The sequence below is a fragment of the Canis lupus genome, chromosome 4 (genome assembly GCF_048164855.1).
Source record: "Canis lupus baileyi chromosome 4, mCanLup2.hap1, whole genome shotgun sequence".
NCBI classification, from domain to species: domain Eukaryota; kingdom Metazoa; phylum Chordata; class Mammalia; order Carnivora; family Canidae; genus Canis; species Canis lupus.
Genome location: NC_132841.1, coordinates 43836805 through 43854038, shown reverse-complemented (window position 1 = coordinate 43854038; position 17234 = coordinate 43836805).

The following is a 17234-nucleotide window of genomic DNA, read 5'->3' as shown; positions in this document are numbered from 1 at the left end:
GAGTTGTCTCTTCCAGTTCTATCCTAGTCCTTGGGTGTAGACCTTAGTCCTAGGATGTGGTCCTTTCTCCTAGTGCATGGTCCTGAAAGAGTGCCAGTGGAAAGGTCACAATGTTTACCAAGCTTCTCTAACATGGCAGGACTTGAACTTCTCTAGCGTGGCAGGACTTGACTGCTCAGCATTTTAAACTCTGCAGTTGCTTTCCTCTGGGTAATTTAGAGTCTTACCCCATGTATGAACTGTGAGCAGTCAGCCTAGTATTAGAGGAGAATTGGCACACAGATTTTAAAAGGAAGCCTCTTTAGTGCTTCTGTCATTTGCTGGATTTCACTTCCTAATTTCCCGTCACTCTGGCCCTCATGCATAGCGTAAAAAGGGATGTGCCTTTAGGGGAAGATCTTACCCAATGTGCTTAATTTCCCTCAAGGGTTGGATCCCCTTAGTTTCTTCCTGTTTTGTTTGCTGTCCAGTGCCTTAGGGAATGGTAGTATTGTTTTCATAGTGTTTTGGGGGGAGTGAGGATTAAATGAAGTGCTTAGTACCAGATCTGGCATATAATCATAACCAAAGGTGGTCACTACTGTTAAGAAAATGACGTGTTCTTTCACAGAGGGCTTAAAGTAGGAGGGCAAGGCTAGAAGAATCTCTTTTCCAGACAGTAGGTGGGTGACTTCTGTTGGGGCTTTTTGGACTGGAAGTCTATGCCTCCAACTGTAGACAGACATTCACAGTTGTTTGGAAATAAGTGAAGACCCACATTTTAGAATGAATTTTTTTGTTTGCTTATTTTTGCATTCCAGGTGGGGCTTATCAAGACCTGAATGGTCTGAACCAGATCTATCAAGAATTTTAAAGGGACTAAGATGGAGTTAAATAAGAAGCTGGCTAGAAGTGCATATCAAGAGCAGAGGCTAGGAGATGACACCTCCCCCCAAACCCTATTCCAGTACAGGTCCCTTCTCTGAGCATTCCAAGCAGACATAAAGTAATCTTAATTCCCAAACCCACACACGTCTGGAAAGATTTTTTTTCTTTGTTAAAATTCCTATTTTAACCATTTTAAAGTGTATAATTCAGGGACTTCTAGTATATTTATGATGTTATGCAACCTTCATCAGTGTCTAATTCCAGAACATTTTTATCACCCCAGAAAGAAACCCCATACCTGTTAAATAGTCCACATTTCCCCTTCCTCTCAGCCCCTGCCAACCACTAATCTACTTTCTGTTTCTGTGATTCATCTATTTTGGACATTTCATATAAATGGAATCATATAATATGTGACTATTTGTGTTTGGATTCTTTCACTTGGCACAATGTCTTCAAGGTTCATCCATTGTCTGGAATTTTTTAGATACTCATTTTTGTATAGACTCCGGTGTCTTTTTGACTTTTTCTTTTTTTTTTTTTTTTAATTTATTTTTTATTGGTGTTCAATTTATTAACATACAGAATAACACCCAGTGCCCGTCACCCATTCACTCCCACCCCCCGCCCTCCTCCCCTTCTACCACCCCTAGTTCGTTTCCCAGAGTTAGCAGTCTTTACGTTCTGTCTCCCTTTCTGATATTTCCCACACATTTCTTCCCCCTTCCCTTATATTCCCTTTCACTATTATTTATATTCCCCAAATGAATGAGAACATATAATGTTTGTCCTTCTCCGACTGACTTACTTCACTCAGCATAATACCCTCCAGTTCCATCCACGTTGAAGCAAATGGTGGGTATTTGTCATTTCTAATAGCTGAGTAATATTCCATTGTATACATAAACCACATCTTCTTTATCCATTCATCTTTCGTTGGACACCGAGGCTCCTTCCACAGTTTGGCTATCGTGGCCATTGCTGCTATAGACATCGGGGTGTAGGTGTCCCGGCGTTTCATTGCATCTGTATCTTTGGGGTAAATCCCCAACAGTGCAATTGCTGGGTCGTAGGGCAGGTCTATTTTTAACTCTTTGAGGAACCTCCACACAGTTTTCCAGAGTGGCTGCACCAGTTCACATTCCCACCAACAGTGTAAGAGGGTTCCCTTTTCTCCGCATCCTCTCCAACATTTGTTGTTTCCTGCCTTGTTAATTTTCCCCATTCTCACTGGTGTGAGGTGGTATCTCATTGTAGTTTTGATTTGTATTTCCCTGATGGCAAGTGATGCAGAACATTTTCTCATATGCATGTTGGCCATGTCTATGTCTTCCTCTGTGAGATTTCTGTTCATGTCTTTTGCCCATTTCATGATTGGATTGTTTGTTTCTTTGGTGTTGAGTTTAATAAGTTCTTTATAGATCTTGGAAACTAGCCCTTTATCTGATATGTCATTTGCAAATATCTTCTCCCATTCTGTAGGTTGTCTTTGAGTTTTGTTGACTGTATCCTTTGCTGTGCAAAAGCTTCTTATCTTGATGAAGTCCCAATAGTTCATTTTTGCTTTTGTTTCTTTTGCCTTCGTGGATGTATCTTGCAAGAAGTTACTATGGCCGAGTTCAAAAAGGGTGTTGCCTGTGTTCTTCTCTAGGATTTTGATGGGATCTTGTCTCACATTTAGATCTTTCATCCATTTTGAGTTTATCTTTGTGTATGGTGAAAGAGAGTGGTCTAGTTTCATTCTTCTGCATGTGGATGTCCAATTTTCCCAGCAAAATTTATTGAAGAGACTGTCTTTCTTCCAATGGATAGTCTTTCCTCCTTTATCGAATATTAGTTGCCCATAAAGTTCAGGGTCCACTTCTGGATTCTCTATTCTGTTCCACTGATCTATGTGTCTGTTTTTGTGCCAGTACCACACTGTCTTGATGACCACAGCTTTGTAGTACAACCTGAAATCTGGCATTGTGATGCCCCCAGATATGGTTTTCTTTTTTAAAATTCCCCTGGCTATTCGGGGTCTTTTCTGATTCCACACAAATCTTAAAATAATTTGTTCTAACTCTCTGAAGAAAGTCCATGGTATTTTGATAGGGATTGCATTAAACGTGTATATTGCCCTGGGTAACATTGACATTTTCACAATATTAATTCTGCCAATCCATGAGCATGGAATATTTTTCCATCTCTTTGTGTCTTCCTCAATTTCTTTCAGAAGTGTTCTATAGTTTTGGGGGTATAGATCCTTTACATCTTTGGTTAGGTTTATTCCTAGGTATCTTATGCTTTTGGGTGCAATTGTAAATGGGATTGACTCCTTAATTTCTCTTTCTTCAGTCTCATTGTTAGTGTATAGAAATGCCACTGACTTCTGGGCATTGATTTTGTATCCTGCCACGCTACCGAATTGCTGTATGAGTTCTAGGAATCTTGGGGTGGAGACTTTTGGGTTTTCTATGTAGAGTATCATGTCATCGGCGAAGAGGGAGAGTTTGACTTCTTCTTTGCCAATTTGAATGCCTTTAATGTCTTTTTGTTGTCTGATTGCTGAGGCTAGGACTTCCAGTACTATGTTAAACAGCAGTGGTGAGAGTGGACATCCCTGTCTTGTTCCTGATCTTAGGGGAAAGGCTCCTAGTGCTTCCCCATTGAGAATGATATTTGCTGTGGGCTTTTCATAGATGGCTTTTAAGATGTCGAGGAATGTTCCCTCTATCCCTACACTCTGAAGAGTTTTGATCAGGAATGGATGCTGTATTTTGTCAAATGCTTTCTCTGCATCCAATGAGAGGATCATATGGTTCTTGGTTTTTCTCTTGCTGATATGATGAATCACATCCAATGAGAGGATCATATGGTTCTTGGTTTTTCTCCTGCTGATATGATGAATCACATTGATTGTTTTACGGGTGTTGAACCAGCCTTGTGTCCCAGGGATAAATCCTACTTGGTCATGGTGAATAATTTTCTTAATGTACTGTTGGATCCTATTGGCCAGTATCTTGTTGAGAATTTTTGCATCCATGCTCATCAGGGATATTGGTCTGTAATTCTCCTTTTTGGTGGGGTCTTTGTCTGGCTTTGGAATTAAGGTGATGCTGGCTTCATAGAACGAATTTGGAAGTACTCCATCTCTATCTTTCCAAACAGCTTTAGGAGAATAGGTATGATTTCTTCTTTAAACGTTTGATAAAATTCCCCTGGGAAGCCATCTGGCCCTGGACTCTTGTGTCTTGGGAGGTTTTTGATGACTGCTTCAATTTCCTCCCTGGTTATTGGCCTGTTCAGGTTTTCTATTTCTTCCTGTTCCAGTTTTGGTAGTTTGTGGCTTTCCAGGAATGCGTCCATTTCTTCTAGATTGCCTAATTTATTGGCGTATAGCTGTTCATAATATGTTTTTAAAATCGTTTGTATTTCCTTGGTGTTGGTAGTGATCTCTTCTTTCTCATTCATGATTTTATTAATTTGAGTCTTCTTTCTCTTCTTTTTAATAAGGCTGGCTAATGGTTTATCTATCTTATTAATTCTTTCAAAGAACCAACTCCTGGTTCTGTTGATCTGTTCCACAGTTCTTCTGGTCTCGATTTCATTGAGTTCTGCTCGAATCTTTATTAACTCCCTTCTTCTCTTGGGTGTAGGATCTATTTGCTGTTTTTTCTCTAGCTCCTTTATGTGTAAGGTTAGCTTTTGTATTTGAGTTCTTTCCAGTTTTTGAATGGATGCTTGTATTGCTATGTATTTCCCCCTTAGGACTGCTTTTGCTGCATCCCAAAGATTTTGAACGGTTGTATCTTCATTCTCATTAGTTTCCATGAATCTTTTTAATTCTTACTTAATTTCCTGGTTGACCCTTTTATCTTTTAGCAGGATGGTCCTTAACCTCCACGTGTTTGAGGTCCTTCCAAACTTCTTGTTGTGATTTAGTTCTAATTTCAAGGCATTATGGTCCGAGAATATGCAGGGGATAATCCCAATCTTTTGGTATCGGTTCAGACCCGATTTGTGTCCCAATATGTGGTCTATTCTGGAGAAAGTTCCATGTGTGCTTGAGAAGAATGTGTATTCAGTTGAGTTTGGATGTAAAGTTCTGTAGATATCTGTGACATCCATCTGGTCCAGTGTATCATTTAAAGCTCTCGTTTCTTTGGAGATGTTGTGCTTAGAAGACCTATCGAGTATAGAAAGAGCTAGATTGAAGTCACCAAGTATAAGTGTATTATTATCTAAGTATTTCTTCACTTTGCTTAATAATTGATTGATATATTTGGCAGCTCCCACATTCGGGGCATATATATTGAGGATTGTTAAGTCCTCTTGTTGAATAGATCCTTTAAGTATGATATAGTGTCCCTCTTCATCTCTCACTACAGTCTTTGGGGTAAATTTTAGTTTATCTGATATAAGGATGGCTACCCCTGCTTTCTTTTGAGGACCATTCGAATGGTAAATGGTTCTCCAACCTTTTATTTTCAGGCTGTAGGTGTCCTTCTGTCTAAAATGAGTCTCTTGTAGACAGCAAATAGATGGGTCCTGCTTTTTTATCCAGTCTGAAACCCTGCGCCTTTTGATGGGGTCATTAAGCCCGTTCACATTCAGAGTTACTATTGAGAGATATGAGTTTAGTGTCATCATGATATCTCTTCAGTCCTTGTTTTTGTGGACTGTTCCACTGAACTTCTTCTTAAAGGGGAATTTTAAGAGTCCCCCTTAAAATTTCTTGCAGAGCTGGTTTGGAGGTCACATATTCTTTTAGTTGCTGCCTGTCTTGGAAGCTCTTTATCTCTCCTTCCATTTTGAATGAGAGCCTTGCTGGATAAAGTATTCTTGGTTGCATGTTCTTCTCATTTAGGACCCTGAATATATCCTGCCAGCCCTTTCTGGCCTGCCAGGTCTCTGTGGAGAGGTCTGCTGTTACCCTAATACTCCTCCCCATAAAAGTCAGGGATTTCTTGTCTCTTGCTGTTTTAAGGATCTTCTCCTTATCTTTGGAATTTGCAAGCTTCACAATTAAATGTCGAGGTGTTGAACGGTTTTTATTGATTTTAGTGGGGGGATCTCTCTATTTCCTGGATCTGAATGTCTGTTTCCCTTCCCAGATTAGGAAAGTTTTCAGCTAGAATTTGTTCAAATACATATTCTGGCCCTCTGTCCCTTTCGGCGCCCTCGGGAAACCCAATTAAACGTAGGTTTTTCTTTCTCAGGCTGTCGTTTATTTCCCTTAATCTATCCTCATGGTCTTTTAATTGTTTGTCTCTTTTTTCCTCAGTTTCCCTCTTTGCTATCAACTTGTCTTCTATGTCACTCACTCGTTCTTCCACCTCGTTAACCCTCGTCGTTAGGACTTCTAGTTTGGATTGCATCTCATTCAATTGATTTTTAATTTCTGCCTGATTAGCTCTAAATTCTGCAGTCATGAAGTCTCTTGAGTCCTTTATACTTTTTTTCTAGAGCCACCAGTAGCTGTATAATAGTGCTTCTGAATTGGCTTTCTGACATTGAATTGTAATCCAGATTTTGTAACTCTGTGGGAGAGAGGACTGTTTCTGATTCTTTCTTTTGAGGTGAGGTTTTCCTTCTAGTCATTTTGCTCAGTGCAGAGTGGCCAAAAGCAAGTTGTATTGGGAAAAAGAGAAAAAGAGAGGAGAGAAAGAAGGAAAGAAAAGAGAAAGAGAAAAAAAAGGGAAGAGAAAAAAAAAAACGAAAGAAAAAAAAAAAAGAAAAAGAGAAAGAAAAAGAAAGGAGAAAAAAAAGGGGCGGTGGGGGAAGGAAACAAATCAAAAAGCAAAACAAAACAAAAAAAAAAACAAAACAAAAACAAAAACAAAAAAAAACCAAAAAAAAAAAAAAAAAAAAGAACCACAGGGGAGTATCTTCTGATTCTGTGTTCTTTAAGTCCCTTGGCTTCTCCTGGAACTTGTCCGTCTAGCTGGTGTTCTGGGGGAGGGGCCTGTTGTGCTGATTTTCAGGTGTTAGCAGTTGGGGGAGCTGCTGTGTCCCTGCCTGGTGCAGGGCTCGGTGGGGGTTGTTTACCCCGTGAGGCCGCAGGAGGAACAGCCCCAGTGGCGGGGCAGCTCTGGAAACCTGGATTCAGCTCCGGCAGGAACTCCGTCTGCAGGGCCTGGAGGCTCCGGGGCGGGGCCGCTGATGTGCTCAGCTGGGTCAGGAGCGTCCTCGCTGTCCTGGGCCTTCCCGGCCTCTGCCTGTCCCGGGGGAGGCCGGATCCTGGGCTGTGTCCCGGCGCCCTGTGCTCCGGAGCCTGCGCTGGTGGATTCGCGCTCCCGGGCCGCGCAACCCCCTCCGCGGAGCCGCCGCCCGAGCCCCTCCGAGCTGCTCCTGGAACCGCGCAGGCCCCTCTGCACGGAGCCTCTTCCTCTGCCCGAGCCCGGCCGAGCTGCTCCCGGGGCCGCGCAGCCCCCTCCGCGCAGCCCCCTCCGCGGAGCCGCCCCCGAGCCCTCCCGAGCTGCTCCGGGTACCCCGTGCGCGCTGCAGCCCTTAGGGAGCTCGGCGCACTCTCCTGGGCGCGGAGTTGCTGTTACTGTCCCGGGGAGCCCGAGGGCATCCTCGCCCTTCTGGGTCCTGCTCCAACTCCCCGCGAGCCCCTTTCCGCCCGGGAAGGTTGGTGCAGCTCCTGCGTCTCCGGGACGGGGCTCTCCTGTCCTGGGGACACTCGCCCCGGCCTCAGCCCGGCTCCTCGCGGGGCCCCTCCCCCTTGGAGGCCTTTGTTTCTTTATTTCTTTTTCCCCCTCTTCCTACCTTGATAGAAGCGCGAACTCTTCTCACTGTTGCATTCCAGCTGGTCTCTCTTTAAATCTCAGGCCGAATTCATAGATTTTCAGGATATTTGAAGGTTTTCTAGGTAGTTTGGTGGAGACAGGTGATTTGGAGACCCTACTCTTCCGCCATCTTGCTCCTCCCTCTCTTTTTGACTTTTTCATGTTACCTCCTACATGAGGGTTTCCTCTAGAGAACAGGGAAACTTGAAGAAGTGAGGATGGGGGATGGTGGGTGTTGAACAGGTGGGGCACATTGACACACTTCTGTTTGACAGGTTTCTGTTTCTGCACCCCATTTACAGTGCTCTTGATACTCTTCTGTAGGAGTATCTACTTCATGTTTTCCACCTGAAAGTTCCCTCACTCAACTATAGTCAAAAGGTTGATGTCTTTCTAGGGCACCCAATTAAATGTAACAAGGTAATGTATAGGAGAAATACCTGTGTTTTAAAGTCAGACTGGATTTGAATCCCACCTCAGAGACTGCATAGAGGCTTGGGGAATTCCAGAATAGAGAAGACCTATGTGCATTTTTGCAGGCAGAACCTGGGAAAGGGGTGTATCCCTAGGGATATTACATATGTCAAAACATGGCATGAAAGAGTAGAAATAGCTGCTGGATACCATGACTGAATCTATCTTGAAGAGTTCCCAAAGCCTGGTGCAGTGGGGGAGGAATTAAAAAAATGACTTTTCTCTGTGTCTCAGAGTAGCAAGCAAGTGGGTGAACAGTCTTAGCTCCACCTCATTTCTTATTATGGTATGGCCCCAACATGGCATAGGGGCTACCAAGTGTTCCCAGACATTTATGGAGAACAGTGAAGGGACCTAGAGAGCCTGCAGACTTGGAGAAGACCTGCCAGATAGGGCAAAAGTAGTCAGGACAGTTGTCCACAGATCCAGAGTAGGGGCATTTTGGCATCTCGCAGGAATACCTCGAGACAGCAAGGGGCAGACACCTTCAGAGGATACCTAGAGATACCTAGAACTCAGGTATGATCTTGGAGAAAGGGAGTGACAGATGCTGAACTGAGATTAAGTTTTTGCTTAGTGCTACAGGATGGGGGCTCAAAACAGAAATTCATTTCAATTTAGAAAAGGCAATGTAGGGCAGCCCGGGTGGCTTAGCGGTTTAGCGCCGCCTTCAGCCCAGGGTGTGATCCTGGGGACCCAGGATCAAGTCCCATATCAGGTTCCCTGCATGGAGCCTGCTTCTCCCTCTGCCTGTGTCTCTGCCTCTCTCTGTGTGTCTCTCATGAATAAATAAAATCTTTTAAAAAAAGTATTAAAAAAAAGAAAAGGCAGTGTACATTTTAAGCACTTCTGAGTAGGTAAGCAGAGAATCCTAACTTTAAAAAACCATTTTTTTCTTACTGTACATCATTCCACTTTATTTCATTTTAAGCTCCTGAAATAGGTAGGGCCTCTCTTCTCTCTCTAAAAACATTATCTATTAGAGAAAAGAGCCCATGATTGAGCTGATCCCTTGAAGAAGCAGAACTTTGTAGCTTTAGGGGGCCGACCAGCTGGCTCAGGGCATGGTTTCTCAGCTGAAGCTCCTAGGGAAACTGCCTCAGGCACTCAGCTAGCCAGCTTTGCGCTGGAAAGGGAGGGTTAGCCCTCACAGGTCTGAGCTCTTCTGGAAGCTGGCTGTTCTCAGCTGCAGGGCTTCCTTCCTCATCCTCCCCACCCCCCCTTGTTTTCTTCCGTTTTGAATGTTTTTAAATTATTCATTTATTTGAGAGAGAGAAAGAGGGAATAAGAGAGATAAGCCCACCACGCTAAGCATGGACCCCAATGTGGGGCTCAATCTCATGACCCTGAGATCGTGACCTAAGCTGAAAGCAAGAGTTGGACACTTAGCTGACTGAGTCACCATGGAATATTTTTTTAAATCAAGGTGAAATTCACAGAATAGAGAAGTAACTACTTGTAAGCAAAGGACCCAATGTCCTTTAGTACCTTCACTGTGTTGTGCAACCATTCCCTCTCTCCAATTCCAAAACATTTCATCATCCTCAAAAGGGACTCCCCAGCTTAAGTAGTTACTCCCAAAAGACCCTGGCAACCACCAATTTGCTTCCTGCCTCTGTGGATTTACCTATTCTGCACATTTCTTATAAATTAAATCACATGATATGTAACCTTTTATTGTCTAGCTTCTTTCCTCATTCCTCTTGTACCTTTCAGTCCCATCTCTTCTCCCTGAAGCTTTGGGGCCCACCTGGGAAGTTCCCTAGGCATTTCTAAAGTCCATTTTCCAGGACTTGGGCTAGAGAAAGGAAAGGTCAGAGGGTGAGGGTTGGGAGTGGGGTGGAGGGAGTTAAATTGGGTTAGGAAAAAAATGCCAAAGATTTCTGACCAGGTCCCAGCCGCTGAATTTGGTTTAGAGGCCAATTATCTTGGGACAGTAGGTTTTAAGTACCATGGCTGTGGCTTCTGAGCCATGCCACATGTGAGACAGGTTTGCCCTAGCTCCTGACTTGAAACAGATGCTCTGTGCCCTTGAAAGAAAATTGAGTTTTGAAAAAAATGCAGCCCTATTGAGACAGTGGCATGGCTAGAATTTCACAAAGCTGTATTTATAATCAGACAGAAAACCATGGGGAAATAGCTATAGCATTAGGTTATTCCTTACATCCCAAGTGGCCACACCTGGCCATAAGAACTGGGGACGCTGTGGAGAAGCACATCATAAAGTGGGCCAGGGCGGCCACTTTAATTAATATTACGGCAGAATTTTGAAACTTGAAGTGGAGGAAATTGTAGGGAGAGAAAATTGGAGGTGGTGGCTTCTCTGTTTCTGGTAAAAGAGCTGGTTAGTGACACACGGTTGGCTCTGCAGTTTCTTTCTCTGGTTTCAGGGGTTTTTCTGTGGAGTGAGATGCCTACCTCTCTTTCCTGGGAGGGAAAAATAGGGGTTGAAATTATTGAACATGTTTTGAGCAGGTTCCCTCTGGTTGTCTTCATGCAGGATGGGCTTATTTATCATGACCTATGAAGGCCTGTCCACTGATGAAAATCATAGTGCCCATGCTTCTTCCCTCCCTCCAACATTGGTTACACATGTGAAGCTGTATGGCCTTGGGTTAGTCATTTCTCTTTAAAAATTTTTAGCTTTCTTAGCTGTAAATGAAGGTATTAGATTGTGTAGTGGGGTTGAATAGTGACTCCCTGAAAATTCATGTCCATCCATAACCTCAGAATGTAACTTTATTTGGAGTTGGAGCCTTTGCAGATGTAACTAAGGCAAGGATTGAGATGAGATCCTACTGGGTTAGGATGGCTGCTACATCCAAAGGAGAGTATCCTTATAATGTAGTTGGGGCACAGGGGCGCAAGAGCACCTGGCTCCAGCAGGCCCAAACAGACCAGGTTCAGCCATTTGCCACTAACAAAACCCAAAGGGGAGAGAAATGAGTGGTAATAAAACAAGAACTTATTTCAGTGAGACCCAAACTGGGAAGACAGTGAACTAACATCTCAAAGACTATCTCCAAAGTGCTGAAAATGCTTCTAGGTTTATATAAGGAAAATGTGGGACAAAGGTCGGTGGTACATGCAGGTGGGCAGTAAAGGTCAGGTTGGATCATTATCTTGGGGTCAATCACTGTCAGGGTCTTTTTGGCTTTGGGCAGTCCTTATTGCTTGATAGGATAGTTTCAGTTCCTGTCACAAGATGCCTTGCTTGCAGGATCTTTTGCTTGATTTGAAAGAGGATCTGGAAAGAACCTAGTTAGAAAGTTTGAGGTCAAAATGGAGGTGTCTTTCAATAAGAGATGGAAGAGAGCACACAGACACATAGGAAAGAAGAAGAAGTAGGCAGAAATTGGAGGGTATGTCTACAAAGATTGCGGGCAAACGAAAGGTGAGAGGCAGGGAGTTTCTCTCATCCCCCAGTAGGAATCAGTTTTGCTGACACCTTCATTTTGCATTTCTGTCCTCTTGAACTCTGGAGACAATAGATTTTTCTTGTTTTAAACCAGTTTGTGGTACTTTGTTATGGTAGCACTAAGAAATTGATACAGATTAGATATTGTTTCTAGGATTAATTTAAATCTTCATGGTGCTTGTAATTTTTACAAAGTGTATTCATATAATTTATTTCTCATGGTAAATTCTTGCCAAGTGTGATACTATGATTTATAATGAGAATTAAATATTTGTTCTTCCTTTTCCTTCCTGGGACAGATCTCCTAAAACCTTTGAAGTTTCCTGTGATGAGAGCCATATGGGTGTCTTTTGTTACATTAATAAGGTGACTTTTGGAAAGTTTAAGGATGGGAGCTGGTTGCCAGTAGAACCAACCAAGTGATTAGGGGGTTGGAACTTTCAGAGCTATCACCTGACTCTCCAGGGAAGGGAGAGGGGCTTTGGAGACTGAGTTCAATCACCAATGGCCAGTGATTTAATCACACCTATGTAATGAGGCCCCATAGGAAAACCCAGAAGGCCTGGATTTGGGGAGCTTCTGGATTGATGAACACATGAGGCTGGGAGAGAATGGTGCACTCAGAAGGAGCACAGGAGCTCTGTGTCCTTTCCCCACACCTTGGCTTTAGCATCTCCCCCATCTGGTTGTTTCTGAGTTTACATCTTTCATAGTAAGCTAGTAAGTAAAAGGTATTTGAGTTCTGTGAGCCTCTCTCGTGAATTTACTGAACCCAAGGAGGGGGTCATTAGAACCTGCAACCTGGACTTAAGAGTAGCTTCTGAAATTAGTCAGGGTGGGAGGCAGTCTTGAAAGACTGAACCTTAACTTCTGGAATCTGGGGTAGCTATCTCAGGGTAGTGCCAAAGGTGAGTGAAGTTGTAAGACACTCAGCTGGTGCCCAATAATTTTTCGTGGTGTGTGGGGATAACACCTCCCCAATACACACACATACATTGGAGACTGGGTTAATGCAGAATCTTTTAATCAAGTAACTTTTTTGGGCTTTGAGTATATTTTACCAACCCATTTCCTTTTATTGCAGATGCTCAGAGAGATGACATATTTACTGAAGTGACCAAACAAGTCAGTGGCAGCTCTTGGGCTCCAGTGTGTGTGCTTTTTTCTAGTATAGTGGTCTCCATCGCCTAAAAAGTTCTGAATCTGTGAGGATGTATTTGGAAGATGACTCTCCTAGGCATAAGCTGAAGCCTGATTAAGGGAAGGGCCAGACTCCCCAGCTGCACTGGGGTTATCCTGGCTGAGGCCGGTTAGTGAGACTCAGGTCTCAGCTTCCATGGACTCACACAGCCTCCTCCTATCTTTAAGAAACACTTCCTGCAGTCCTGCCCCCAACCCATGGTAAATAGAGATCATTCATTATTCTTCAGGCCAAAGGTGGGATAGCATGGTGGAGGCCTCCTTTTGAATCCCAGCTCTGCAATTTACTATCTGTGGAACCCCTGGGTAATGACCTCACTTCTCCAAGATTCAGGTTTTTCAGCTGTAATATGGAGATAACGATTGCAACCATGCAGAATTTTTGTGAGGATTGGGGATAAATGTGTAAAACCTCTGGCCCACAGCCGCCACTCTATAAAAGCTGTTCCCATTATTTCCCCCTAATAGTTGCATTGGCTTTACTCCAACACTTACACAAGGTCTGCTTTCAGACTTCTATTAATTAGCTCGGCAGTTTTCCTTAATCCCATGAGCTCCAGTATCTTGCACAAGACCCCCTGCATATGGGAAGGCATCCAGCGAGAGATATTTACCAAGGGCTTGTGCAAAGTGTGGTGTAATAGTAGAAAGGACACAGGCATTGTTCTCAGTCAAACCTGGTTCAAATTACCCCTCTCCCATTTCCTACCCTTCGGATTCAAATCTTTCTCACTCACTGGTGAAATGGGGAGAACAGAACTTGCAGGCAGCGTTACCTTGGTTTTACACAAAAGGATGTGCGATAGAGTGTGTACGTCATTACTGTCCGTTTTGTCACCTCATTCTGTGAATCCACTTTCTCTCCTGTGACTAAGCAATCTTCTACTTCTCCAAATGCTGCTCTGACATCCTATTAGCTGCCATCACAAGGAGATGGAAGATGAAGTTGTTTTCATGACAAGGTCACTAGAAAGGTGGTCAGCCTGCAAATTCCTCCTCAGCTAACTATATTTTACTCTAAGACTCAGAGCAGGGGTTAGCAGCTGTTCTGTTACTAATACCTCTGCTCCAGTAGAGGGAAAGATGCATTTTTATTTTTATTTTTTTTAAAGTGGGTTCCACAACCAGCGTGGAGCCTATTGTGGGGCTAGAGCCTACAACCCTGAGGCCAAGGCCTGAACTGAAATCAGGAGTTGGACACCCAACCGGTTAAGCCACACAGGTGCCCCTAGGCTGCATTTTTAAATTCAATGTTTAATACCACATTAAAATAGCATCTTGAGTCCAATGATGAAACTTACAGACATTAAAAAATGTTAATAAGAAACTCATGCCTGGATGGCTCAGTTGGTTAAGTGTCTGCCTTTGCCTCAGGTCATGATCCTGAGGTCCTGGGATAGAGCCCCAAGTTGGTCTCCCTGCTTAACGGGGGGCTTGCTTCTACCTCTCCCTCTGCAGGTCTCCCTGCTTGTGTTCATTCTCTCTCTCTCTCTGTCAAATAAATAAAATCTTATGTTATTTTTTAGCTGCCAAATGTTGGCCTCTGACGTATATTTACAGATACTTGCAATCCACTTTGTAAATTCCTAGCCTTAGCTTGTTCTATCCATATTGTAGTCTATTTGTTTTTTTTTTGAGATAATTGACATATAAGTTTCAGATATATAACATAGTGATTTGGTACTTGTATATATTGTGAAATGGCCACCACAATAAATCTAGTTAACATCCATCACCATACATGATTACCACATTTTTTCTTGTAATGAGAATTTTTAAGATTTAGCAACTTTCGGGATCCCTGGGTGGCGCAGCGGTTTGGCGCCTGCCTTTGGCCCAGGGCGCAATCCTGGAGACCCGGGATCGAATCCCACGTCGGGCTCCCGGTGGATGGAGCCTGCTTCTCCCTCTGCCTGTGTCTCTGCCTCTCTCTCTCTCTGTGTGTGTGTGTGTGACTATCATAAATAAATTATTAAAAAAAAATAAAAAAGATTTAGCAACTTTCACATATACAGTACAGTATTATTCCAACTTCAGATATGCAATGTAATCCTGTAGTTACCATGCTGTGTATTACATTCCCAGGACTTACTGATTTTATTGTTGGAAATCTGTAACTTTTGATCTCCTTCTCCCTTTTCACCCATCCCCCACCTCTACAGCCTAAAAATGTATCTTTCCTTACACCCCGAGAAGGGGTGGTAGTGACATAATAGCTGCTAATCCTTGTTCTGAACTAACAGTCTGTTCTCTAGTTCAGTTTTTTTCTTTAGATTCTACATGTATGAACATATATTATTTGTCTTTTTTTTTTTTTAAGATTTTATTTATTTATTCATGAGAATACACAGAGAGGAGAGAGAAGCAGAGACACAGGCAGAGGGAGAGGCAGGCTCCATGCAGGGAGCCTGATGTGGGACTGGATCCTGGGTCTCCAGGATCACGCCCTGGGCTGAAGGCAGCGCTAAACCGCTGAGCCACCGGGGCTGCCCCTTTTATTTTTATTTTTTTTAAGATTTTTTTATTTGTCTTTTGTCTTAGCATAATGCCCACAAGGTGTATCTATGTTGTTGCAAATGGTGAGACTGCCTTCTTTTAAATGGCTAAATAATATTCCTTTATGTGTGTGCATATATACATATACACTATGTATTCATAAATATACACAGTAGAATATCATATGTTTATACTATCAATAACTAATGAAATTTTTTTTTGTTTTTTTTTTTTTTTAACTAATGAAATATATTAATGATCATCTCTCTTTCACATATTTTTTGTCCATTCATCCATTGATGGACACAGATTATTTCTATGTCTTGGGCATTATAAGTAATGCTGCAGTGAACATGGGGTAGTGCATCTCTTTGATACAGTGTTCTCATTTCCTTTTGATAAATACCTAGAAGCAGAATTGCTGGGTCATAGGATAGTTCTATTTTTAATTTTTTGAGGAAGCTCCATTCTATTTTCCATAGTGGTTACACCAATTTACATTCTCACCAACAGTGTACAAGTTTCCTGTTTTCCCACATCTTTACCAACACTTGTTATTTCTTGCCTTTTTTTTTTTTATAGCCATTCTCACTGGTGTGAGGTGATACCTTGTGGTTTGGTTTTAATTTACATCTCCCTGATGATTAGTGATGTTGAGCATCTTTTTATGAGCCTGTTGGTTATATGAATGTTGTCTTTGGAAAAATGTTTATTCAGATTCTCTGACCATTTTATAATTGGATCATTTTATTGCTACTGAGTTATCATATGAGTTCTTTATATATTTTGGATATTAAAATCTTATAATATATATGATTTGCATATATTTTCTCAATAGATTGCCTTTTCACTTTGGTCATGATTTCCTTTGCTGTGAGGAAGAATTTTAACTTGATGTAGTCTCATTGTTTTTTGTTTGTTTGTTGTTTTAGTTTTTTCTTTTGCTGCCTTTGATTTTGGTGTCAAATCCAAGATATAATTGTCGAGACCAAAGTATGTATCACCTATGGTTCCTTCTAGTTTTATGGTTTCAGGTCTTACGTTCAAATCTTCAATCCATTTTGAGCTAATATTTATGCATGGTATAGGATAGTAATCTAGTTTCATTCTTTTGCATGTAGTCCAGTTTTCCCAACACCATTTATTAAAAGAGTTTGTCCTTTCCCCATTGTATGCTTTTAGCTCCTTTGCCAAAATTAATTGACTATATATGCATGAATTTATTCTTCCAACTCTGTTCTATTGATCTATGTCTGTTTTTATGCCAATCCCATAGTTCTGATTACTATAATTTTACAATATAGTTGTTTTTTATTTTTTATTTTTAAACTTTATAATATAGTTTGAAACCAGAATGTGTGATGCATCCAACTTTATTGTTAGGACTGCTTTGGCTATTTGGGGTTGTTTGTAGTTTATGCAAATTTCAGGGTTCTATTTAGGTGAAAATGGCATTGGAATTTTGATAGAGATTGCATTGAATGTATAGATTGCTTTGGACAGTATGGACATTTTAAGAATATTCTTTTGTTAAGAATATTCTTCCAGGAGTGCTTGGGTGGCTTCTTTGGTTAAGCTTCTGATTCTTGATTTTTCTCTCAGGTTATGATCTCCGGGTTGTGAGATCCAGTCCTCTGTCATGTTCTGAGTTCAATATGGAGTCAGCTTGGAATTCTCTCTTTCTCTTTGCTTTCCTCTAGCCTGCTCGTGTTCACTCTCTTTTTTACTTAATAAAAAAACAAATAAAATATTTTAAAATATTCTTCCAATTCATAAGTTGGAATATCTTTCCACTCATTTGGGTCTTCAGTTTCTTTAATCAGGGTCTTATAGTTTGCAGGGTATAGGTCTTTCACTTCCTTAGTTAAATTTATTCCTAGATATTCTTTCTGCTGGAATTTGCAAACAAAATTATCTTCTTAATTTTTCTTTCTGATAGTTCATTTTAAGTGTATACAAACATAAGATTTTTTTAAAAGATTTTATTTATTTATTCATGAGAGACA